We start from the raw sequence: 18,915 nt of genomic DNA, 5'->3' as shown, positions 1-18,915 counted from the left end.
GATAAGTTGTGATCAGTTATAAACTTTGTAATTATCTTTGCGGTGTTAGTTGCGTTCCCCCTGTGGAGGAAGTCCTATCTAAAAGTGGATTTAGAACACAATTAAAGTCCCCAGCCATTATAACTTTATGAGTGTTCAGATTGGGAATGGATGCAAATAAATTTTGTATAAATTCCTTATCATCAACATTAGGTGCATAAACATTTATCAAAATCATTTTACAGTTAGATAAGTCTCCCATGACCATTACATATCTCCCTTCAGGATCCAATACTACATCTGATGCTACAAATGGTACTGTTCTATGTATGAGAATTCCCACCCCTCTAGTTTTCTTTGTAAAACTAGAATGGAACATTTGACCAGTCCAGTCTTTTTGCAGCCGGGACTGATACTTGCTTAGTAAGTGGGTTTCCTGTAAAAATACTATTTTAGCATTTAGACCTGTTAGGTGAGAAAGTACTTTCTTTCTCTTTAATTCGTGATTCAGGCCTTTAACATTCCAGCTTACGAAGTTAACTGTCCCATCATGGAGACACTGATTCTGAGTTTTTGATGTCATTTTATAGTCTTAACTGGAAGTGAAATAGTTTAGGTCTTAATTTCCTATTTCCCCAAGAGTTGTTGACATGCAGCTTATTATTACGTTGATAGTTATAATTATAAAAATTGAGAGGATAGATTAGAGGTATAGAATTATAATTTACTAAAATATTTTTAGTTTTCGTTTTTGAATGAATATTCTTGCCGTTAGTCTTTAACCCTTGTAACTTTTTACACTAAAACAGAAAGTCATCCACCACGAACCGCCCACATATATTTATCCAGTGAACAGTGGTTGGTGATGGAGGGCGGGTGTTCACACAGCATTTGTGGTGACAGAGCAAGCTGAATGCAGGCACATAAAGAGTGTGAAATAGAAAGCGATTTACGTACTGCCTTTCTTTGCGCTTGTTGCATATCAAGATGTAAACGTCTGAAATCAGAATGTTCTGGTAAACAAAACCTTTACCATATGGCCAGAAAAATCACGAGTGAATAACTTTTCGGTTTATTTCTCAGGTGACTACTTTTTGTTGACAGTAATTCACCTGCCACTTCTCACAGGAGAAATAATTTTTACTTTCTTGTATTCAAAGTATAAAATATAGTAATCATGAAAAAATTCAACCTTGAGGTTTTGATGAATCTTGATGTTACAGACCTCCCTGACACTGCTGGGATAGGCTCCGGGTTTCCTGTGATCCTACTCTGGATAAACAGGTTTGGATAATGTATATATTGTTCTTAATCTCAGATGCTGTCTCTGTCATTTTGTGCCCGTCCATATTCCTATTACCTGCTCTTACTCTGCTCATAAAAGGTTTACCATTCTTATACATTGGCTATTCAAGTCTCACCACTCCTAACCTTCACACTACCTGCTTGTTTTTCTTTGTTTCCCTCAATACAGCTAGGTGGGATCTGCACACTGATTCAAGTCTAAGAGTCCTTTTCTTTCTAAGCCCCCGTGATTTTCATGATCACACCTGTCAAAACTCAGTAGAATCTGTTTTCAAATTTTTTATATCTTTTCAGGCCTGCATATGGCAAAATTCTGTCTATAAACTGTATGTGCCTGATATGGAATCAGAGGTCAGTATGGCTGATAGAAAATAACAAAGCCCAGTATGGGAGATTTTTGAATGAAATATTGAATGCATTCATTTTAAGCACATTGTCTTGGAGGGAGATATGTTGTGTGCTGTAGACATTTTGAGTAAAAAAAACCCTCAAACCTTAAATTTCACCTCAATTTCATTACAAATTGACCCATTTTGGGAAATAAAACAAAAAGATAAAAAGTGTCAACAGTCAGCACAGATTTGTTCAGCACAAATGATATAGACAATATTTTAAAAATTGTTCACATTCAGTATCTGATTTTGATTATGCTTGTTTTTAAGAGACAAAAACAAAACCAGATAGTAAACCAAGTAGTGTAGTAAGCTTCTACTAAAGTTAAACTCATATTCAAATCAATTAAGTGTACAGTTCTGTCTGATTGTGACACAAAACTAAACTCCGTAGCTGCTCCATGCCAACAGGTGGATAGAGTAGCCAAAAATTGTACTCAAATAAGAGTAGCGTTACTTCAAAATAATATTACTCAAGTAGAAGTAAAAAGTAGTCATCCAAAGAGTAAAGCTTCCTGGACATCTACATTGAAAGAAATAATGACGCCACCCTGACCACTAGTGTTTACCGTAAGGAATGCTATGCAGAGAAGATATTACACTTCACCAGCAACCACCCGGTATCTCATAAATGGAGCTGTGTTAAAACTCTATTGAGAAGAGTCCACACCCACTGTAATACGAAGAAGACAAAGGAATACTCAAAAACATTCATCAATCGAAGCTTACACAGAAGACGCCAAAAACTCAGCAAACAATTGACTTGAACCAGAACCTCCACCCCACCTGGCACTCACTCCCTTATCACCACAAGGTGTCTGAAGGTGCAGCACGCATCCTGGCCAAGTCAGGCATCAGAATAGCACACAAACCCACGAACAATCTGCGCACGGTCCTCTTTAATGCTAAAAACAAGAAATTGACAGCAGAAACACGAAGCACAGTTTATAGCATTCCATGCAGTTCTTGCCCAGCAGTATACTTTGGACAAACATCAAAAAGAATCACAACACGTATACATGAACACTGCAATGCCTTCAGAAGAACGGAGTCGTGATCAGTGATCTATACGCATAATAAATCAACAGGACATACATTTAACTGGGACAATGGACAAGTAAGATTAAAGGCCAGTACTAAAAGTGCCAGAGAGCTGACCGAATCTTGGCTATCAAATGATAACGCCATCAACAGACACTTGAACATAAACCCAGCATATGCAAACTTAAGAAGAACATGTTCATAACAAATAAAACTTTACAACCAATACCCCCCAATCACACTGACTTTATATATATATATATATATATATAAATATATATGTATATGGTGCTTAACATATTTCATTTATGTTGCCATTTTTCTTTTCTGTTTTGTTATTATCCAGTTGTTCAGTTGAAAATACTAATAATATACCTAATTCCACTAATCCCTCATTTTAAAAGCATAGCGGCTTCACTACACAAATCCGTTGGCCACCTCGTCACCCCCTAGAAATCAGGGTTTGCTACAACTCTGCATTGTTGGTGCCTGCAACATTATGAAGAATTATTCTCATGCATTACATGGACTTTTGGCTATTTTACTATCTGGCAAACGGTATCAAGGCATCTACTTACGTTCTAACAGGCTGTAATAGCAATTATCGAGCAGGAGTGATTGTCTTCAGCCCTGTCCAGCGCTGGCCTCACTCCCTAGCACCTGCCTCCATTTCCAACAGCACGTCCTCCTCACCAATCCGTCTCATCTTGTCCTTACTCTTTCAGTCTCCATTCTCATTCTCTCCTTTCTCTGCTCTGAATTTAGAGCAATACAATTATCGAGCCCCTGTTAATTGAGCTATCATTACTTGTGATTCTATATGTATATTGTCACGCACGTGTATTTAGGAAACAGCTTACGACAGGGGTGTTGAACTCCAGGCCTGGAGAGCCGCAGTGGCTGCAGGTTTTCATTTTAACCCTTTTCGTAATCAGTGATCAGTATTCACTGCTAATTAAATTCTTTTTCCCTTCATTTTAATAGCCCTGTTTTTAATGATTCAGTGCTCTCGATTGATTTGTTTCTTCATTAAGTGGCACCCAATCAATGACGTACCTAGAGGCGGGCAGAGGGGGCGGTCCGCCCCGGGTGGCACATTTTTGGGAGTGGCATTATTGGCCAAATGGCTCAGTACAATTCGTGTGTAAACAGCAGGGTTCAGAAAAATATCACTCATGAATGAAAAAAGTCAAATTCTCTGATTTTTATCCATAAATGCTTCAAGAATAATGTTCAGACTGTCCTTCTGTGACGGCCACAGACACAGCAGTTGGAATTTATGAGGCAATAACAAACATAAACATTACACTGATTATAATTTCTAGGAAGATAACTAACTTAGAATTTATAATTTCGTTTCGTTATCAATCCGAATGCGTTGTTGCTCTCATGCGCAGAAAACCTCCCCACCTATCACTTGTGCACTACATTGGTTCTGGTTTTCACAGCGTAATTATATTAAACTAATAATTAGAAGATGGCTTATCAGTGCATCTATTCCATATTCTTGTCTAGTTGATGCTTATAAATAATTATATGTGAAAAATGATTAACTTCTCTATGTATGAATACATCTATGCAAATTTATCTTAATTTTTTTCTATATGTCATTTTAATTTTCTATTTATTTTTTTATTTTTTTTTTTTTTATTTTATTAATTTTATTACAATCAATACATAGCAAATAAATTTTTACAAAAAAAAAAAAAAAAGAATTATGCTAAGAACAGATCGATCCCCACCCTTGAGAGAGAGAGCAAGCCAAACGTGTAAAATTTAAGGCTTTTAAAAATACCTAAATCAACAAATTCTCTGTGCTTTATAAACTTATTTCAAAATATTACTGATTAGATCCTGCCATGTTTTGAAAAAAGTCTGCACAGATCCTCTAACTGAGTATTTGATTTTTCCAATTTTAAATAATATAACACATCAGTTTCCCACTGACTTAAAGAGGAGAGTTTGGGTTCTTCCAGTTTATCAGAATAAGTCTGCGTGCCAAAAGTGTAGTGAATGCAATCACAATTTGTTTGTCTTTCTCCACTTTAAGACCCTCTGGAAGAACCCCAAACACAGCTGTTAATGGGTTAGGAGGGATTGTGAGTCCAAGACTGTCTGAGAGGTAATTAAAAATTTTTGTCCAGAATAATGTTAATTTGGTGCAGGCCCAGAACATGTGACCTAGTGAGGCTGGGGCTAATTTGCAGCGTTCACAGGTTGGATCATGTCCTGGAAACATTTTGGAGAGTTTTAGTCGAGACAGATGTGCTCGATATATAATTTTGAGTTGTATAATTGTATGCTTTGCACATATGGAGCTTGAGTGAATTCTCTGCATTGCTACTTTCCACTCCTTTTCTGATATATTAATTGAGAGGTCATTTTCCCAGTGTCCTCTTGGATCTTTGAAAGGAAGGGATTGTAAAAGGATTTTATATATTGTAGAGATGGAGTCTAACTCCTTGAAATTGAGCAATAAATTTTCCAGCGTGGATGAGGGTGCAAGATGAGGAAAATCTGGAAGGTTCTGTTTAACAAAGTTCCTGATTTGAAGATAGTGAAAGAAATTTGTAGCTGGAATGTTAAATTTGGAATGTAATTGTTCATAGGATGCAAAGACGTTGTCTATATAAAGATCTCTAAGCAAGTTAATTCCAAATTTTTCCAGATATTAAAACTGCATATGTTTGTGAGGGTTGAAAGAGGTGGTTCTTTTGCAGGGTGCCACAGAAAGAAGCTTCTCCGTCTTAAAATGCTTTCTACATTGGTTCCAGATTCTAAGTGAGTGGAGCACAATTGGGTTATTAGTGTATTGCCGATAACGTGTGTTTATTGGAGCACAAAGCAAGGAATACAAAGAAGTACTGCAGGATTTTACTTCTATTGCGGTCCATGCCTGTGTATGTTCTTCTATTTGTGTCCAGGTTCTTATCGACTGTATATTTGCCGCCCAGTAATAAAACTGGAAGTTAGGTAGAGCCATGCCGCCTTCTGCCTTTTGTCTTTGTAGAGTCGCTCTTTTGATGCGTGGATGTTTAGAATTCCAAATAAATGAGGTTATTGTTGAATCTAATTGCTTAAAAACGATTTATTAATGTATATTGGTATGTTTTGAAATAAAAAGGAGCTTAGGAAGAATATTCATCTTAACAGTGTTAATTCTTCCAGCTAGTGTGAGATGAAGGGTTGACCATCTATGCAAGTCTTGTTTAATTTTTTCCATGCAGACACGAAATTTTGTTGATAAAGAGCTTTATGTTTACTTGTGATGTTTACCCCGAGGTATTTAAACTGTTCTGCAATGATAAAAGGAAGGGTGTCTAATCTAATATTATATGCTTGCGAATTCACGGAAAGAGTACACTTTTATTCAGATTAATTCTGAGACCAGAGAGCTTTTGAAATTCTGTGAGTGCTGCTAAGACTGCAGGCACAGAATTTTCTGGGTCCGATATATACAGTACCATGTCATCTGCATATAATGAGATTTTCTGTTCCAGTCCTTCTCTGCTAATCCCCTTTATCTGATCAGTATTTCGACAATGTATTGCCAGTGGTTCAATGGCAATTGCAAACAGCAGTGGTGACAAAGGGCATCCTTGTCTTGTGCCACGTTCTAGTTTAAAGTAGTCTGAGCAAATGTTATTGATGCAAACTGAAGCTTCTGGGTTAGTATACAGTAATTTAATCCATGCACAAATGTTGGGCCAAACCCAAACTTCTCCAAAATAGTAAAAGGTATTTCCATTCAATCATGTCGAATGCTTTTCTGCATCCAATGATAATAATATTTCTGGGGTGTTTGATTTAGTTGGTGAGTATATTACATTAAACAGGCGTCGAAGATTTGAAGATAAGTGTCGGCCCCTAATAAATCCAGTTTGGTCTTGTGATATTACTGAGGGGAGCACTTTCTCCATCCTTCTAGCTATGATTTTAGAGAGTATTTTAACGTCGTTATTCAGAAGTGAAATTGGTCTGTATGATGCACATTGTAATAAGTCCTTATTTTGTTTTGGGAAGACAGTGATTAGTGCTTGGCGAAAGGTTTGTGGAAGAGATTGGTTATCTCTGGCTTCTGTAAATGTTGCTAATAGGAGGGGAGCTAGCTGAGCGGAGAATTTCTTGTAAAACTCTGCAGGGTAGCCGTCAGGGCCTGCTGCTTTTCCACCTTGGAGTGACTTTATAGCATCCAGTAATTCTGATAATGACAGAGGTTTATCGAGCTCCTCCACACTAATAGCGTCAATTTGTGGTATCTGTAATTTATCCAGAAATGCATTAGATTGTATATTGTCTTCTTTAAACTCAGTAGTATATAGGGATTTATAGTAGTCTCTAAAAGTGTACATTATATTTTTGTGTTCGATGATTTTATCTCCGTTCGTGTTAGTAATTACGAGATTGCGCTTGCATACATCTTGCTTGTGAATTTGTTGCGCTAAAAGCTTATTAGCTTTCTCTCCATGTTCATAATAATGATGTCTGGATTTGTAAATTAGTTGTTCGGTTTCTTTAGTTGTCAAGAGGTTTAATTCTGAATGTAGAGCCTGCCTCCTCTTATGTAGAGTCTCGCTTGGTAGTCTGGCATGTTCTTCATCTATTTTAGTAATTTCGCTTTTTATCTCTGCTAATTTTCTATTTAAATAGGTTAACATATTCACATATACTGGAGGGCGGGAAATTGAAGCCCTGCCCCTCCCCACCCCGTCCCGAGCGGCACCAACTCTAGCTATGCCACTGCACCCAATCAGAAATGAGATGTGAAACGAGCCAATAGATGACCAGCTAAATTAGGGCTTCAAACTCCAACCAGTTTCACTTCAGTCACCCTTTTAATGAGAAGCTGATTCTTTCTGTTAATTAAACTTGTTATTTAATTCCATGGCTTGTTGCTGCTCTCATCCTGCTTCAGCAGACATTTACAAAACTGTTAATTTTTCTGTTTTTCCTAAGAACACTGTCAAAATGCTTTACGGACCTGAGAGATCAACCTTACTGAGACCCTCACCTTTCTTTATTTTCAGATATTGTGTGATGGACACAAGTGAGCTAGTGATGTGGCAGATTATTTTGTGTCTCGTTATTGTTTGGCTGCTAATTAAGAAAAGAGATTGAGTAGCATTCAGGAAATAAGAGGACAAAAAAAAACAAGAATCTGAGAATAGAAAATATTTTTTTATTTTTGGTGAATTCAGCAAATACTCATATTGTACATGCAGTGAATTTGTGAGATATGATTTGGCATGTTTTCTTTCGCTATCAAAGAGGATGTCTTGGTAAATGAAGCTCAGAAAAAAAAATTAAAAAACAGATTCCAAACGTTGACTGGAGATTTTCTTAGAAAAAGAGAGCGTCATCTTACATAACAGCACTTTCTGGGACACATTTGCTGTCAGGCCCATGCGTGTTCACCAGATCGTGGCTGCAGTCCTCGTTCACCACAACTTTACAGGATTCGGGGAGACCAAAATAAGTTGGAATTCTGTTAGTAAACATAAAACAAAAAATAATAAGTGAATGGATAAACATAACTTAGTCAATAACACACACACTGCTTTTATTCAGTGCCTCAGTATAAGGAACGCCATCCTAAGGCTCATTCCACATTTTTATAATGTAAGCTGTAGATGGTGAGCAGTCACTGGGGGTCACACAGGGAGTCAGTAAATGAGGACTTGAAGTGGTCCGGTGCCGCTAAGATTCACATTTATTTTAATGGTGGAGATTCCAGGGACACACCCAGCTTTGGCCTGACCCGCACACACTCAGAAAAAGAGATAAAAACAAAGCAAACCGGTAATCAAACAGCAAATAAAGAATTTAATGAAAGCAACAGTACCACCCCTGTTCCTCTTACGGCGACTATACATTAAATACAACAAAGTGCAAACAAAACACACACAGCAAAGTCCATGAAAAATGGCAACATATGAAATGTAATGATGAAGATAGATAGTCCAGAGATCTGCATGATGAATGGGAATGTAAAGATAGTTCTACCGCTAGTTCCTGAAATGGTAAAGATGGGTGGACGGGTTCAGGAGCGCTACTTTCCTTGCAGGATGGCCATAAATCCACTTATAGTCCTCATGTACACAGGCAGACGGCAGACAATACAGACGCCAATGATGAAACGATCCAGGACAAAATTAATAAGTACAGGTAATCCAACAGAGAGACAGGAACTTGAAACACAAATTACAAAAACTTCTCTCTTTGTTGTCACCGGCCCCCTTTTTAAAAGCGCGCTGGCATTCTTTGATATCGATATTGATGCCTTGATATCTTTTATAGTGCTTTTATACTGTAAGCACAATCCACGATACTTTATGTTTGCATATTTTTACAGTATGAGCCTTGACACGAGACGTGAACTTGCTGGAGGGACACGGGGAGTTACAGGTGGTGAGTTAAACTGAAGAATTTTGACTCACTGGGTTCCATTTCTACAAGTCTTCTTCTATATTTCCTTAAAAGGCTGGCATCTTTCAACATCTGTAATAAGATGCTGCAGATGTTCTATCAGACAGTTGTGGCGAGCGCCCTCTTCTACGCGGTGGTGTGCTGGGGAGGCAGCATAAAGAAGAGGGACGCCTCACGCCTGGACAAACTGGTGAAGAAGGCAGGCTCTATCGTAGGCACATAGCTGGACAGTTTGACATCTGTGGCAGAGCAACGGGAGCTGAGCAGAATCCTGTCAATCATGGAGAATCCACTGCATCCACTGAACAGACAGAGGAGCAGCTTCAGCGAGAGACTGCTGTCACCGTCCTGCTCCACTGACAGACTGAGGAGATCGTTCCTCCACCACACTATGCGACTCTTCTATTCCACCCGGGGGTTAAACGTTAACATTACACAAAGTTATTGTCTGTTATACCTGCCTTGCACTCTCCACCTTGCACTTTTTAACTTACACTGTGTTTTTATCACTCTTTAATTAATATTGTTTTTATCAGTGTGAATTTCCCCTTGGGGATTAATAAAGTATCTATCTATCTATCTATCTATCTATCTATCTATATATTTCATGTGACCTATCTATCTATCTATCTATCTATCTATCTATCTATCTATCTATCTATCTATCTATCTATCTGCTATATAGTGCCTTTCATATCTATCTATCTATCTATCTATCTATCTATCTATCTATCTATCTATCTATCTATCTATCTATCTATCTATCTATATATTTCATGTGATCTATCTATCTATCTATCTATCTATCTATCTATCTATCTATCTATCTATATATTTCATGTGATCTATCTATCTATCTATCTATCTATCTATCTATCTATCTATCTATCTATCTATCTATATATTTCATGTGATCTATCTATCTATCTATCTATCTATCTATCTATCTATCTATCTATCTATCTATCTACAAAGTGTCATTGGTGCTTTAAAACTCTTATTCAAAACTGCCAAAGTATTTCCAGACTGTTACTGACTATGCTAGGCAGTAGGTGGCTAATATTCTCAAGTTTTATCAAATTATCCAGGATGTGTGCAGTCCATTTGAAATGTAAGCCTGCTCTGTGGATCCCTGTGGGACAGCCAGGTCTGATGCAGGATTAAACGGTTCTTTAATTCTGGGCCTTTGAGTCCCGAGCTCGGGGAGTGTGAAACAATTAAATGAAAGATGAAGGCTACTTACTGATTGCAGCATTCCAGTCCAGAACGGTCACAGCTACACTTGTAGCAGTCTTTGTTGTTCCATGTAGAATCGAGGGGGTGTAAAACACCTTCATCATCCCGGCAGCCTGAAAAGAGCAACAGGGTGTTATACATCTGTTTAAAATCAAACATTAAGATGTCACTTTTTTCCCCATGTTATGGTCATGGAGATCAACTGGCTCATGCCAGGAACTACTCCATTAGTGAAGATCGTCTTATAGCTTTGTCTTAAAGCAGCAGCACAAGCTTGGCTGCATTTTGTTTATTTGCATGGTCTAACCTGGGCTATAGCCAAGAGCTCCGTGAGCTACAAGGGACCCAATATTAATAAAACTGTAAATATTAATGTCATTGGGCTGGTCTATCGAGTCTGTTTCAACGCCTTCACCATTAACCCTGAGATGACTCGTCCCCTGCTGTTCTCATGTACAACAGCAAATCTGAGTTAGTGCGTCAATAACACACCATCATCCCCAGAGTTAGACTAAAATGGAGAGAACTTTATTTGTCCCCAGGGGAAAATTTGGCTTTTTGCAAAAACTCTTTAAATAAATAAATCTCTCTATTATAAAAAAAAAAAAACTTGGGACGAGACAAGACATTTTTCCGGTGATGAGACGTGATCTTTTGAAGACAGAGAGACACTTTAACATCCCGCGAGACGGACAAGTCATGTCATACTTACAACCTTTGGAAGTAAGTCCCGTGATACACATGCAGAGCAGGTTAGAGATCATGCAAGTAGGAAAATTTGAAAGTCTCAAAAAAATTAGAATAACGATCGCAAACAGAAAATATTACTCAGTGTTGGTGTGTCAGAGAGATGATGTGCATCATTGTCCATAAGGGCACTTTTTTGCTTTAATTCTCTCCTTCACTGCAACCTCCTGGGGGTCCACAGTGCATCCCATAACTGAGCTTGCCTTAAATTTTAGCTTCTTGATATGGTGAGCCTCACTTGAAGTGATGTTACTGACAAAGCACACCACAGCATAGAAAACCGCACTGACCACCACAGAGTTGTAGAAGGTGTGAAGGATGTCACTTCCTACACTAAAGGAACACAGTCTACTAAGGAAGAAGAGCCTGCTATCCCTTTTCTTCTATCGTTTCTCTGAGTTCTAAGACCAGTCCAAACTGTCATTGATGTGGACCCCCATGTACTTGTAGGAGTGGACCACCTCTACATCTACCCACAGAATAACGGCCAGACACAGAGGCTCTTTGGTGCAGTGACAAGTCAATAAGCAGTTCTTTGGTTTTGTTGAGGTTAAAGCTGCAGACAATTATATTTGTACCAAGAAACAAAGTTTTGGCCCTTATTCTTCTCTGTCTCGTCCCCATATCGATGCACCCAACAAGTGCAGAATCATCTGAGAATTTCAGCAAGCGACATGGCCTGCTGTTATATTTTATAATTACAGGTATACAGAGTGAAGAGAAAAGCAGACAGGCCTGTCCCTTGTGGAGCTCCAGTGTTGTTACTTGTCCCCCATGAAGAGCAGCGAGTGATGGAGGACAGTTGCTGAAACAGCATTTGTAACAAAAGGGTGCGGTGAATAAAAGCAGCTGAAGTGTAAAGTGTTTTAATTTCCATAAGGATGAAAGCAACTTAATGTGCCCTTCATAAGTAGACAATAATAGGATTATAGCTTCTGATCCTAGTGATCGAGCAGGACAGTAAGTGATGATAGTCATCAAGCAGTAAACTGAGAGTCAAGTTCAGAATGTGTGGTGAGCTTTTAAAGCTGCCATTCCCTGAACCTTCAGGGCACAAAGTCGATGTCAGCTCATCAAATATACAGCAGATGATCCCCTACAGTAATTTAGTTGTCCATTTTGCCGTGAGAGTGTCACGTCACTCTATGCCTGCACTTGAGGAACTTTTCAAGAACAAAGTCATTTGTACTGCTGTGTTGTATTTCTGAGTTAGCAATGAAAGTTTGGCCATCCAGGTCTGTGAACAGGATTACTTGTGTTCTGTTTAGTGTGTTCTATTTAATTCATTTTTGACACCCACTGTATGCTGGTATCTCTTTCTGAACTGTCCTTCCCAAGATTTCTTCCCCCTTTTTTCTCTACAAGGGCCTTTTTATTTTGGGGAGTTTGTCTTCCTAGAGAGTCAAAACTGGGGAGCTGTCAAAAAACAGGGCCGGTTAAAGCAGACTGAGACATTCCTTGTGTGATTTTGTGCTCTACAAGAAATAGATTGTGGCCTTTGTTGTTGTTCATAAGTGACATCATGTCACATGTATTTGTGACCGAGCCCAACAGACGTGCAGTTTCAGGACATACTTGCAGTCTGATGTTAGTTTAATTTGCACTTATTGTACATCAAAGGATAATTTAAGCCACAAAGGCACTGTGCAAAAAAATGATGTCCATATTCAAGAATACTTAAAGAGTATTGTAGATGACACGAACCAAACATGAAACAAGTTTGCTGGACAACAAACCTGAGGTCACTTTGCTCTCCAGTAAGTGGATGTGTGCTCCCCAGATTTTCAGAGGGCTTGTCTTGCCAGCTTAGGGACCACTTGCTGCTCTTACATAGTGGGCTGCTCAAGTCCTACTTACTCCTGAGCTTTGACGTTACACGTTAGTTTATTTTGTGTCCCAGCAGGTCCCCGGTGTCACCCACTGCATTCGGATCCCAATTCAGGTGGTTCGTCGTGGTTCTTCAATGCGATTTCAGCACATGCTCCCAATCCCCCTCCTTTAGAAAGGGTAGGTGGGCCCAAACAGATTCAAGCCCAGAGACCACCTCCACCCTGAGCATCCATTGAACACAAGAGTCCAAAATAACAACAAATAGTCATTTTGTTAACAAATGAAGAAATAAGTAATATAGCGGGACAACAAAGAAAGAAGCACATCAGGCACCTCTGCCCTCAGGGTCTGAGTAAACAGTTGTAATCCCTTGCTACTCTGTTGCTCCTGGTCTTCCTGCTCATCGTCCAACTTTTAGTCCCCTTTCCTCCCTCTTCACACCTCGTCATCGGGACGACTCAAAGAACTGAAGACCCATTTAAACAGTACCTCATACTTCTTCCAGGTACCCTAAAGTAAATATTGCTGTGGTCAACCATACCCTTAGTATACTGGAGTGGACTACATTAGCTGTCATCCCCATTACCTTCTGAGGCCATAACACATAAACCTGTAGCAGCCCAAGGAAGTTCAGATGCAGCAGTAGGGGTCTCTGGATCTTCACTACTAGAAAGGATAACACTTGGCAAAATGTTACGTTATCATCACTTCCGAGTTCTTGGGTAGGCAGCGTGGATACGATCTTCACGTAATTTAAATGCACTCTCTTTCTGTCTCTCTGTGTTTGTAAGCCTTTCCTTCAGTGACTCACATTCTCACCCACCATCCACTGGCAATTCATATTGTTTTCCTGTGATGGCTCCTGCCTGCTGTCTCACTATTACTTTATATATAATACACCACCGTGGCTGTCCGTTTATCTGTCCAGGATTTTAAATCACCTGTAGCTCACAATCTGGTTGAACTATTGACCTGAAATTTGGTACAGATATACTACGTGACGTCTACTATCCGCTTTCGGGGTAATAATTGACCTCCAAGGTTATTCCTCTTTTTATTTTTATTTTATTTGATTGTAGAATCAACTCTCGGCAGCAGGGTGACCGTGTAGCACATGTGTAGGGCACCGTTCTCATCCCTACCACCTTCACTTCCTCTATCTCTTCATATCTTAAATCATTCCTGAGGCAGATTGAAGACTTAACTGCCAGCTTAAGTGAAAATTTTAAGAAAACGAACTAAGTAATTGCAACACAAACACGGACTTAAATCAGTTTTAACGCGAAAAGATGTCGATGAAAGAAGAGAAGAAGCGGGCTACTAGGGTGGAGAAAAGAAGAGCTGCTCAGGAAACAGCAAGCACATCAACCTCTGAGCAAACGAATGCTAAACGTACAGAAAAAGAGGATGAAAACTAGGAATGCTCAAGTCAAGTGTATTCACTGCACGATACATCGTTACTGGTTTAATACATAATGCATGTTTCACCTTTCAGTGGATGAACACCTGACGGAAATGTGAAGCAATTCCTGTAAAAATATGGCACAATTACAGTACAACACACACATTTAAAACAGAAAACAACTCCTTCCTGGGACCAGTTCACCAGTGTTTGGATCAGTCTCTGGTAGAGCCCTCATACACTGACCATGGCACAGAGCAGCTGTCGCCAGAAGTCCCAGGGCTAAGCACAAGATAGCATTCTGTAAGAGACAGAAGATGACAAACTCAATCACCGGCTGAACATCACACTGACAGAGTGTCAAGGGTTCAAACACTGAGGTCTCTCATAACACTGGTCTGCAAATCAATTCACTCCTATAAATAATTTATAGACTGGAGGGTTCTGAATGCAAATCTGACAACAACATTTCTCTATCATATCCAGTTTTTGTAGAGATAATGGTTGTCACACGCATATGCATAGGGGACAACTTAATGGCTCTAGTGACCGTAATTCTACCACCACTCCAGGGGATGGTGCTGTTGTCCTGATGTCTTTTTTTTTTCCTCCCTCTGCAGACCGGATGATTGACAGCTATGACGCATCTGACATTACTTTCGGTGTCCGTCTTCCTGCCAGAAGAACTCAAAGCTTGAATATCCTCCATCTTAGTTCTATTGTAAAGACATCTCCACAATTATTGTGTGTTTTTCTTTGTTTTTTTTTATTCCAATTATATATATTAACTGTTTATCGTTGTCTTGTCATTCTCAAACTGCAAGAAACAGGTGGCATTAGAATAGGCCGAGAGCAACCTGTGATCACCAACAGTGTACATGAAAAATGAACAAAGCAAGGTATTTGGGGGCTCGCTCAGGTGTCTGCTTGTGTATTTGTTGCTTTGCTTTGGAGGGTTTCCATTTGGCCCCTAATTGCAGGGAAGCCCGTAAAGGTTCAGCAATTTGTATGTCTTGTATTAAACAATAAAATAATGTATGACTATTTGTTTGATGGTTTAAACTGCTCTTTCTGTGTGGTGCAACTCTTCCATCTTGGTGCTCATTAAAAAATATAGATCAGAGCATCTGATATCGCACTAGCAAAATTTGATACTGGGAAATATCAACTCAAGATGCTTTATTCTTCTTCATTTGGCTGTTCCCATTAGGGGTCGCCACAGCGGATTATCTTCTTCCATATCTTTCTGTCCTCTGTATCTTGTTCTGTTAGACCCATCACCTGCATGTCCTCTCTCACCACATCCATAAATCTTCTCTTAGGTCTTTCTTGTTTTCTCCTGCCTGGCACCTCTATCCTTAGCATCCTTCTCCCAATATACCTAGCAACTCCCCTCTGCACATGTCCCAACCAATGCAATCTCGCCTCTCTGACTTTGTCTCCCAACTGTCCAACTTGAGCTGACCCTCTAATGTCCTCATTTCTAATCCTATCCATCCTCGTCACACTCAATGCAAATCTTAGCATCTTTAACTCTGCCAACTCCAGCTCTGTCTCCTGTGCCACCGTCTCCAGCCCATATAAAATAGCTGGTCTCACTACCATCCTGTAGACCTTCCCTTTCACTCTTGCTGATACCCGTCTGTCACAAATTACTCCTGACACTCTTCTCCACCCACTCCACCCTGCCTGCACTCTCTTTTTCACCTCTCTTCCACAATCCCCATTACTCTGTACTGTTGATCCCAAGTATTTAAACTCATCCACCTTTGCCAACTCTACTCCCTCATCCTCACCATTCCACTGATCTCCCTCTCATTTACACACATGTATTCTGTCTTGGTGGTCCTACTGACCTTCATTCCTCTGCTACCTAGAGCATATCTCCACCTCTCCAGGGTCTCCTCAACCTGCTCCCTACTATCGCTACAGATCAAAATGTCATCAGCAAACATCATAGACCATGGGGACTCCTGTCTAATCTCGTCTGTCAACCAGTCCATCACCATTGCAATTAAGATGCTTTATGAATTACTTAAATTGGGTTTTTGAGGATGTTTTTGATGCAGTGATTGAAATATAACTAACTGCAAAAGTTCCTGCTGATAACAGCTACATCTCTTCATGAATGTTTTATGCAGCTCTGGTCTTATTAAACACCACCATAATGATATCCCTGGCTTTAACTTGGTGAATGTGAATGTCAAAGACGCTTTTAGAGGAGACTCTTCATGACTTGTTTATAAGTCTCAATGGTGGGCAGTTGAAATTCAGCAACTTTTAGCCCAGCTGCTTCCGAGCTGTTTAATGTAAAACTGTTTTCAAAAAGCGTCCAACAATTTGAATCATTGAAAATGATTGAGGATCACATAATTCCAAAGGCATGCATCTAAAAATAAAAAGATTTTAGCAACTCGCCTAAAGCGGCAGCCCTTGTGGATTTAGAGACCCCTGTGTGTGTCTTTGTCTAAAAGTGACATCTTGCGCACTCTTATGAGGTTTGTATCTACAATGAGTTACTAAGGCAGTGGGTACGGTCACACTGCTGCAGTTCAACTGTTCAAATTGAGGAGCTTAAATTTGCATAAGAGACCCCTGAATGAGTCATCTAGCCCACCTGTGCTTTAACTGCATTTCTGAACATCTTGTGCTATGCTGTGTAATGTACACTTTGGGATGGCATTTGTTATTAAAGGTGCAAGATAAAATATACAGATTAACATATTCCAAAATGTGGAACTTCACTATCTTTTTATGTCACATATAAACCCCATTTCCAAAAAGTGTTGGGACACTTTCTTAAAATGCAATAAAAACTAAAATCTGTAATGTGGTCATTCACTGCTCTGCTTTTTCTAAATGTGTTTATGTTTAACAAATAGAATGAAGTTTGTCAATGGAAACATTGAAACTCTTGTCTTTGTCCTTTCGCCTGTTAAATAAAGGTTCAAGTGAATGACCACATTATAGATTTTAGTTTTTACTGCATATATTATTATTATTATTATTATTATTATTATTATTATTATTACCATACTTTGTATTAACTTCACCTGTTTGTTGTCTGGTACAAGTCTTGTAATTGATATTTAACCTACTTCCTATTGGCCAAATAACTTGAAATCTTGCACACTGACTCACTTCTGATGACACTACATGAATCAATAATCAGTTTCACTAACTGATCAATTAATCCATGTTAATTAAGAAATTAACTTTTCACATGAAGAATAGTTAAAGAGGTGCTAGTAACGAATATAACAAAAACAAACCCAAGACTAAAAAGTTGAAAATAATATATATATATATATACTTTTTAAAACACGCTTATATTAAGTTAAAAAGTGTACTAAAAAGTAAAAAATAAGTCTCCCATACATCACTTGTAAAATAAAAGGTGGGCACTTTCATCAATCAACATTAAAAAAACACTTCTTATAATCTTAGCAAAAGCGCCCACCTTTTATTTTACAAGTGATGTATGAGAGACTTATTTTTTACTTTTTAGTACACTTTTTAACTTAATATAAGCGTGTTTTTTAAAAAGTATTTTTTTATATATTATTAAGAAAGTGTTCCAACTTTTTTGACAGTGGGTTTTGTATTTAATACTCCTGCCCATTTATCAAACTGCAACTATTAAACTGCCTTCACTTTTATGATGTAGTTTATGATTTCTACAGTAAATAAAAGTAATGAGGCTTTATGACCAATAAAAGAGCAATGAGAGTTTCTGCACTTACCATCTTCACGGCTTTTGCTGTTTCCACGGGTGTAACGTGTTGAGCAATGGTGACTGCAGGCAGAGAAGGTTTATTTAAGGAGTCGTCAGGAGGTCCCACCCTGCTGCTCTTTCCATATTTTCAGTTTTGAAAAACAGGAACTCAGTGAAAACAGGATGTTCCAAGTTTCGTAACTTGCTTTCAAAAGTAAATGTGATTGCATTGTGTGGTTGTTGGGAGCTGCTACATTATAGGAATTTGAAGATGGAGAAGGAGCTGGAAGTAAGGACAGGATACCATGGGGGGGCACACAAAGGATTAGTGTGACTAATGTAAAATGTCTCGAACTAACACTGACCTGTAAAGCAGGACTGGCACAAACCGCCAGTGATGATGGGCAGTGGATTCCCAGGAGAATATGAAGTAGTCTCTCTCACGCAGCACACATCTCTGTCCTCTCACGCCTTACAGATTTTTCATCTTGCATTGCTGTGCCTACTTGTTGGCATTCATCAGCCCGGTGCAGACCTGATACAAGGCAGAGCAGTCATGAGCCCTTTTGTTTTACTTCTTTATCTCTACTAATGTCTGTTGGCCCACTCATCCAGCCATCCACTTCTGTTGTCTTCACATTTTACTGCGCTTGACTCCTTCACAGATTGTTTACTGCCGCCGCCAATTGTCTTCTAAAGACTGGGCCCAAATCCTGGCCTCAAAATGTGCGTACACAACCTTAGATGCAAACTTTGGAGTTTATAGCCAAGCTGCTTTTACAGTGTGTGTTGATATGAGGAACGTATTAAAGCTCAAATGGGAAGAACATGATGCACAGACC

Source organism: Polypterus senegalus, chromosome 1, assembly GCF_016835505.1.
Source record: "Polypterus senegalus isolate Bchr_013 chromosome 1, ASM1683550v1, whole genome shotgun sequence".
Lineage (NCBI taxonomy): Eukaryota > Metazoa > Chordata > Cladistia > Polypteriformes > Polypteridae > Polypterus > Polypterus senegalus.
The sequence above is the reverse complement of the archived record's forward strand: the minus strand, read 5'-3'. Positions refer to the sequence as shown.